Here is an 8,683-nt window from a genome sequence, read left to right as displayed (position 1 = left end):
GGCTTAGACTTGAGCATATACAGTATACAGTCTTGGAAACTCACAGGATCAGTTCTCCCCTGCCCTATAGGGTCTATGAGTCAGCACTGACTCCTGGCAGTGAGTTTGGGTTTGGTGGTTTTTTAAATCATTTTATTGGGGGCTCATACAACTCTTACCAAAATCCATACATATGTCAATTGTGTAAAGCACATTTGTACACTCATTGCCCTTGTTTGTTTATTTTAAACCTCACCTTATTTAGCAGTATTCCTCCTTTGTCTCCCACTGCCATTAAGTCAATGTGAAAACACAACAGCCCTACAGGACAGAGTAGAATTGCTCCTGTGGGTTTCTGAAGTTACAAATCTTTAAGGGAGCAGAAAACTTCATCTTTCTCCCACCTTGCAGTTAACTGCCCAGCTCATAACCCACTACATTACCAGGGTCCCTTTACTGGGCATATAAACCACTAATACTTTTCAAAAGCTTAAAAGAAATACAATAGAAAAGGAAATACATCTTTTATTAAAAATATATCCTTTATTCTTCTTCTTCTAATTACCCACCTTCAGTTCTATAGTTCCATCTTCCCTTCCATCTATAAATCTCATTTACACTTTTACAGGGCCAGTATGGGAAGCAATCATCTTGCACTTGCTATTATTATAAACTACCTTGTAAATTTGGTCACCCTCATATCTTATCTCTCCAAGGGACTTTTAGTCATCCATTCAAGTTTGACTGCCATGTAGTAAGCGCTGTACTTTGGCCTGGGAATATAAATAAAGGAGAGAAGCCACAGTCCTACCTGTAAGGCGCTCCAGTTATTACTGTACAATGAAGTATGAGGGGTATAAGGCGCAACCATGTTACCTGGATGGGTGAGGCAAGTTGCTTAAAAGTTTAAATGAATCTTGAGGCATACAGAAGAGCTCACTAGGTTGGAGGGCAGGTGTACATTCTAAACAGAATTAAGATCTTTGAGATTGGTATTTTCTCTTATACTTTAAAATATTCTAACCAGCCTGCAACACATTGCTCAGCACACAGGAAATACCTTAAAATATTGGTGGTTTTACATTGCCTATGCTATTCCATCTGGATAACTGAGAGTTCTCTATATCTAAAATAGGCTGTGGACTACTTATTGGTCTCAACTATCACATTTACTCTATGATACGGATAATGACGGTCTGTCTATATGACTAAGTAGAACTTATATAAGGCAAAAGTTCATGGGAAAATTTCATTATCTCTCAATTCCACAAACTTTTTCAAGCCCCTTCATATGTGTATAGCTCTCTATTCACTGAGAATAGATTCTCTCTTCCTGTACTCTTTTAAAAGCAGTTTTTAAAATAAAACAAATAAATCAGGATACCCTGAGCGTTATTTGGGTCTCTTTCATTTATATTAAGTTGTGCCTATAATTTTTAAGAGCAACCAAGCTGCTATATTTATACTCATAAAATTAGTTACAAACATATAATACAATCTAACAATTCTAATTCAATTCAGACTACAGACTCTATATAGTCCAATATTTACATAATTATCTCTTCATATTTAGATATTACATGAGTAAACCTGGTGGCTAGGGACAAAAAGTCAGTGTACTTTCTCTGTTTGGCACGTAAGCATCAGAGACTTTGAGAACTAGGGCATTAGAGAGCATTTTGTTCCATCCCTCAGGTTACACTTGAGAACCGGGTGAGTGCGATTAGGTGACTGGTCCAAAGTCACGGAGCTAACTGCTAGCAAACTTGGGTACAGAGCACATATCAGCCTACTCCCATTCTGGCAACTGCTGCTTCGCTTCACATCTATCTTAAACTTTTCATATCATCCACTCCAAAAACTACCTTTCCGGTGCCACAGAGTGTAAAATCTGTGTTTAGTTTCCCTTTGGGTGCCAAAGGAAAATATGTGTATTTAGGAAACTTAATCACAGAAAGAAAAAAGAAACACATTTATGAAAGGAAATAATAAAGGCAGGCTACAATTAAATAATCATTTTTTTCCTCATCCCTACTAAAGATTTAAACTGGCTCACAATATTCTGAAGCTAAGCCCTGAGATTTGAAGTTTCATAGCAAGAGATGGGTAGGACAAAATTATGTATGATACAGGCATGGATTTTCCTTTTTCCTATTGACTTTGAAGCGATACTCAAAATGATTAAGAAGCCACAGGATATAACTCAATTTTGAATAGGACAACATAAAATTTTAAATGGAAACAAAAGTTTAACACATGAACTCTCCTTATCTAAAGGTGTAAACCAGGGGTCCTCAAACTTTTAAAACAGGGGACCAATTCACTGTCCCTCAGACCTGTTGGAGGGCCAGACTATAGTTTTAAAAAAAAAAACTAAACAAATTCCTATGCAAACTGCACATGTTATTTTATTTTTTTTGGAGAGGTGAAGGCAACAAGGAGTTTATTCAGGCCTCCATCCAGAGAGGTGCTCACTCACAAAGCAACACCAAGCCCAATGGCAGGGGTGCATTCGGACTCCCTGTGACCCCCACATAAGGTTCTGAGATGCTCTGTATGGGAGACCGCCTCATCTTTCTCCCGCTCTCTCGGCGGCAGACCTGCATCACTTAGACTCGTGGGAACAGAGGGTGAGTTCACACAGGCCGAGTTTGTCATTCAAAATGAGAACGCCAACAACGCCGAGACCAGGCTGCTTGCACCCACCCAACTGGTGCCTTCTCTCCTCGCAGACAGGGCTGGGGGTGGGTGAGGGGGTGGGGAAGCCAGGATTTTCTGGAGACATGGGTCAGAACCTAAGAAACAACAAAAGCCTCGCACTGAGGCATGCTTCTGAAATGTGGCGGGACCTGGCGCCAAGCTGGCCTCGCTGACAACCATCCTTGTTGCTGTTGCCACAGGGGGTGCCAAGTCAGAGCCTGTCCACGTGGGAGGCACAGCGTCCCCAGGCGCACTGGCGCGCCCATGGGTTTGAGAAGGCGATGCGGGCAGTGTGCAGAGCAGACCCCCCTCGCTGCCCTGGCCCCAGTCGCTGTGGGTGGCGGGTTGGCAGGTCAGAAAGGGGAGAGGTGAGTGGAGCAGAGGGGTGGGCTCGACACGGGACGGAATCAGTCATGCCCCTGCTCTGGGCCCAGGCTGCGCTGTGATTCTGGATCCCTGGCCCGTCCATTTATTTGTCCTGCGTGGACAGCACATCAGAGCTGGTGCAGGCTGAGTAGACCTCATCTGACTGTGCCAGGCCTCTGTCCTCCCCACCCTCACGGGCAGCCCCACTCTAGAGAGAGGGTCAGAGGGGCCAGGCAGTGCTGAGCTCCTTCTCCAGGCCCTGGACGGACTGGTCACTGAGGAAGAACAGCAGCCCATGGTGCAGGAAGGTGAGAATGGCCTCGATGCGGTCCGCCTGTAGCAGAAGGTTGGTGCCAGGGGCCAGCAGGTGGAGGTGGTCAGAGAGAAGGCGTGCTAGCAGCCGAAGGGGACTCTCAGCCAGAAGCAGGTTCTCATGGGCATCCAGGACCAGCGTGAAGCCTGAGAGCACGCCCAGGCACACCACCGTCTGGGGCTCCCGGAAAGGGTCCCCAGCTGCCAGGAGGAAGGCCCCCGGTGGGGCATCATGCAGGGACGTCGGTTCATCTGAGGATGACGGAGGCTGCAGGTCCACCGATGAACGGCTGGACGCCTGCTGCTGCTGCTGCTGGTACATAAGACTCCGGCTGTCTGGCAATGGCCAAGATCTGCTCCCTGAGGAGTCTGTCCCTCTCGCCCCGTTTGGCCTTGGGTCATCAGGTGACTTCTCGGCACCAAAGACACAGGAGTAGAGCACTCGGCAAAAGCCTGTGTCCTCGTCATTCGGGGCCGCAGGGCGTGGATGAGGAAGGCATGGACTATGGATCCCAGGCAAGGGCCTTCCCCCAGGAGACAGTGCACTTCCAGGAACAGGCCGTTCCCCTTGGCAGCGGAGTGAGCAATGGCTGCTGCGCACGCTGGTTTGGGCACGCGCACGAGCCTGTGGGCGCACAGTGGGTGGGGCGGTCGTCTGGGTGGTGGCGGGGCTTGCGTGGAACTTCTTTCCGACGGCTGATCATAGGCCGTGGGCCACATTCACCGTCGAATCGCAGCCCCCAGCCCCCAGCCCCGAGCCCGTGGGGTGGGAGCCGTGCTGGTCGCTTGCAGAAAAGGTACGCCCATTGCCCGCTCAAAGTCGTCGCGGCCTCGAGGGGGCGCAGCGGCCCGACGGCAACCCCGCGCAGGCGCTTTGCGGAACTCTCGTCCCAGTGGCGGGTCGTCATCCGCCGGCTAGGTTCGGATTGGCGGAGATGCCTCCCAGCCTTGTGGGCCTGCCATAGACACCGGGCATGACGAGCCCGAGCAGCTGTGCAGGGTGTGGGGCTGTTTTCCAGCTAGCCAATTAGTAGGCGGATCCTTGCTCTTTGCCCTTAGGCTCCGGTGAAGGTCCGGAGAGTTAGTAGCACATGTCTTATTTTGAAGTGAAAAACAAAACGGGGCAAAAACACCCGGCGGGCCGCATGTGGCCCGCGGGCCATAGTTTGAGGACCCCTGGTGTAAACCAAACTCACTGCCATCAAGTTAGTGCTGACTCACAACGACCCTCTTGGGTTTCTGAGGCTGTATCTGTGTATGGGTAAAGAAAGCCTAGTCCCTCCCTCTCCCCAGGAGCTGCGTGGTGGTTTCAAACTACCAACCATACAGATCACAGCCCAATGCTTAACCACTACACCACTAGGCCTTCCCATAAGGGTAAAGGCTGAAAATATTAAAGCAAAAACGTTTCCCACCTTCACTTTCGGAGGACACACTGTGCTAGGCAGTCTAGTAGACGGAAGAAACACATCAACCACTGATGTCATCATGCCTACTTCTACAAGTTCTTCTCAAGGGAAGAGGCTAAGCTAGTTATCAGTTACTTTCCTGTATTCAACAAGCATTTACTGAATGCCAGGCACTATGGACAGAAGAAGTTGAAGAGGAAAAAACATTTAAAAAAAGAAGTTGAAGAGGAAACTTTTAAAGGTGAGACATCTCAAATTTTACTCAACTTTTTCTTTTGGATTATTCAAATCGTGTTCCTCTCCAAGAAAGCCAACCAACAGGAGTTGGCTGCAAAGGCTTTTTAATGACAATACCTAACCAAGAAAGTTGTTCATAAGTGCTGCTCCCTTAATCTTACTACTCTGTCAATACCAGCTTGGACCAATACATTTTGGGGGGTTTTCTACTGGAGGATCCATATAACAGCAATGTGGTTGATTTTCCAACAAAGTGAGAAGACTTGTTTCCTATACAGACAGATGCTTCCAGTAGAATGTGCTATAAACTCAATGTCAAACATGACAAATTCTGTTCATCCTCCACCATACAAACTAAGTCTAAGCAGTTTGGTGACCCTTCAGTATGACAGAGCCAGGCCAAGTTTTCTAGGTGGTAGGTCTTTACTTTTCCATCCTCCGTCCATTAAAAGATACCAATTAAGACATAAATCATCAGGTAAATATCCCTTGCCCTCTAAAGCTCCCTCCTTCAAAATAATCCAGGAAACCAACCCCTCTAAGAATGAATCTAATCCCATTAATACTTTAAATATTTTTCTTGGTAACGGGACAGCAACAACTGCTATCTTCATAAATTTGCAAAATATTTGCAGATATACTATCTCATTCACTGAAAAATTGAAAGAAAAAAAGGAAACATCATAAGCAACTATCTTAAACATAAAAAAATCAAATCTAGTTTAACTGGAATTGAAAAGTGAGCATTTTCAAGTCTACCAGAGTCAATAAGTCTCTTCTATCAAATGAACTTAGTATTAAAACAAAACAAAAGACCAGATGCACACAGTACTAACAAAGCAAAATCACAAAGCTGACTTCAACGCTGTCTTCCAGTTTCAGTCTGATTGATTCAATTTGTAAATGTTAAAATAAGGTTGGCAGTTCAAACCCACTAGCTGCACTACAGGAGAATGACGAGGCTATCTGTTACCCTAAAAGTTAGAGCCTCAGATACCCTATGTAGGCTTGCTATAAGTGAAAACTGACTCAATAACAGTGGATTTGGTTTGGCTTTCTGGTTTCTATCCCAAGCCTTTCCGAATTCTTTGAAAGAACGGGCACGTAATGATGAGAAAGCTGTCCTGGTGAGATCAACTGACACCACCAAACATTCAAGTGCCTTTTTAAGGTTTAACTGACATTTTTTGTACACCTACCACATGACAAGCACTGAGTTAGACACAGCTCACATAAACCATCCCATTAGTCTCAAGAGCTACGCCCAAGCACTCTGGGTCCCCAGCACTCAACTGATTGGCTCAACACTACACAGTCCTATTACTTGCAGCACTGATTCTACCTAACTCCTAGAACTCAACTGGAACGCAACCCCTACGGGAATGCAACGCCTTACTCTTGGAGACTTGAGCGTTGTTTTGTTGTTGCTGTTGTTTTTTTAATGCTTTCTATTAAGTAAGGCTCGGAAGAATACTTGTCCTGGTTTTAAGCTTCTAACTCCAGAATATGAACCCTCATCTCAGGTACGGCACAGGGTGATAAGGGCTATAATCTAAAGCTCTCTGAAGCACACACGTTAAAGAACGAGCCTAGTACACTGACCTAGAAAGGTTCCATTTCAGCTGGGCATAAGACAGTAGATTCTGATATTTTACCCAATTAAAAAACTATTTTCTAGTCTTCCAAACTCAGACAGACTTTCTATCTGTAGGAACTGTAAGAGGCAAGAAGTCCCCACTCACATACATGTTAGAGAACTGGGAGAAAATGAAAAGAAAAAAAAACCAACCCCAAAACTATTCTAACTGGCATGACACATGACAACGTTAACAACACATTACTCACCAATGTGTTACAAGCACGAACTTGCAAGTAGGCAAGGAAGTTTCAGGAAGCCAAGGAAACAAACAGAACTCTTCCCAGCCCTCAAAGCACAAACACATCCACATGCCAAAGCAGATCACATTGTCCAGGGCATACATACCCAGGTATGAGTGGTATGGGGAGGGTGTGAGGGAGGGAAGAAAAGCATTATTGGGCAGGTATATTTGTCAGCTCCAGGACAGATTTTTTTTCTTGAATTCATCAAGAACCTTTTTCAAAAAGAAATACTGGCGGGGGAGGGGGCGGGGCTATTTTTGTGGCGTGACTGTGTATTCACAAGGAACAGGAAATATACGCAAACAGCAGCTTCTGGAGTCAGTTCGCAATGCGTTTAACTCTGTCTTTCGTGCTGTGTAACCTTGGACCAGGTATTTAACTTCTCCATGCCTTAGCAAAGGAGCCCTGGTAGTGCTCTATGTAGGTAAGCTGGACTGCTACTGGCAAGGTTGGTGGTTCAAACCTACCAGCTGCACTCAGGAGAAAGATGAAGCTGCCGAAACCCTACATAGGGAGGCTATGAGCGGAATCCACTCAAGGGCAGTGGTGACAGTGGCTGCCTTAGCAGGGACTTTATCTGTCTTGTTCACTGTGGTATCTCCAGCCCCTAACCCACTGTAATAAATACTTGTTGGATGCATTAATCTGTAAAAGAGGTATAAAAATATCCGCCTTATGGAACTGCTACGTTAATTAAATGAAGTAATATATAAAGCACTCAGCATAATACATGACTCAGGGTCGATTACTGTTATTAAACCGTTTCTTCTTTTTCCTCCAATGCCAGGCCAGAAGTTGTTACAGAACAAGCCCCAGGATTAAACTGAAATGAGGATTGTAAAACTCAGGTATTAGAAGATGTTTACCATTAGGGATTTAAGACATACAATTCAGGTGTACAATACTTGTTATTTGATTTAGAAAATGCTCGTTTGAATCCTCGGGTATCTGTTACCTGATAGATAAGAGTCTTGAAAAGAGGGGAAAGGTTAAGAAAAGGGGTGCATCTTAACTATGCCTGATTACACATTTACAAAACCAAATATAAACAATTTTTAAAAGTCTATTAAAGCCCTACAAAAACCTCCCATTGGCAAAAACGGATTCACAGTATTTATTCTCTGTTTTAGCTATTAAATCTATGTACTTAAAATTGTTCTTAACTCCTGACTAGGTAAAAATAAGCCTGAAAGATTTAGGTACAAGACCTTCCTTTCTTTTCACTCCAGCAAGATGAAAGCGCCCTTGAGGCGATTTCCACTCCTCCTTGTAACCAAGAAAGTCGAACAGGAGTGAAGGAGAAGGCAGAAACCATTTAATCTTCAAAAAATAGGGTCTGAATAGGCAACTAAATCAAAAACCTAACGAAATCTTACTCCTTGAATATAAAGAGTTCAATCTCAGAAAAGACAGTTCTCATGAATCCAAGCTAGGGTACTACTGTAGACTTGTGTGCCCAGTGGACAGAAGCATACACACTGAGCGTCTAAACATAAGGAAAAGCTACGTAGAACTGAAACAGCTTGAGGTTAACCTCATCATCATGTGGTCTTCAACTTCCCGTTTCCCTTCCCAGGCATCTGCTCTGTGTTTTGAACCACTTGAGCGGTCTCCTCTTAAGCAGTATACAGTAAAACGAGCCATGAAGAGAAAAGAATCATGAATCAAAAGAACAAATTCTACATCTAATGATACGTCTTATCAGAGATGAAGGGGACTGAGCACTGTGTTGCTAACCCAAAGTCAGTGGTTCAAACCTACTAGCTGCTCCTGGGGAGAAAGACATGGCTATGTTCCTG

The 8,683-nt window shown here is 44.8% G+C and overlaps 1 protein-coding gene and 1 pseudogene across 2 annotated transcripts in view; both read right to left on the bottom strand.

Moving 5' to 3' along the window:
- The window catches only part of OTUD7B (OTU deubiquitinase 7B), a 55,573-nt gene that overhangs the window by 34,704 nt on the left and 12,186 nt on the right, over window positions 1-8,683 (bottom strand). The gene's annotated exons all lie outside the window — the stretch shown is intronic.
- Window positions 3,266-4,077, bottom strand: LOC101644222 (annotated as a pseudogene).

Source organism: Echinops telfairi, unplaced genomic scaffold (genome assembly GCF_000313985.2).
Source record: "Echinops telfairi isolate 266 unplaced genomic scaffold, ASM31398v2 ScPeMD7_5805;HRSCAF=6673, whole genome shotgun sequence".
Classification (NCBI taxonomy): Eukaryota; Metazoa; Chordata; class Mammalia; order Afrosoricida; family Tenrecidae; genus Echinops; species Echinops telfairi.
The sequence above is the reverse complement of the archived record's forward strand: the minus strand, read 5'-3'. Positions and strand labels throughout refer to the sequence as shown.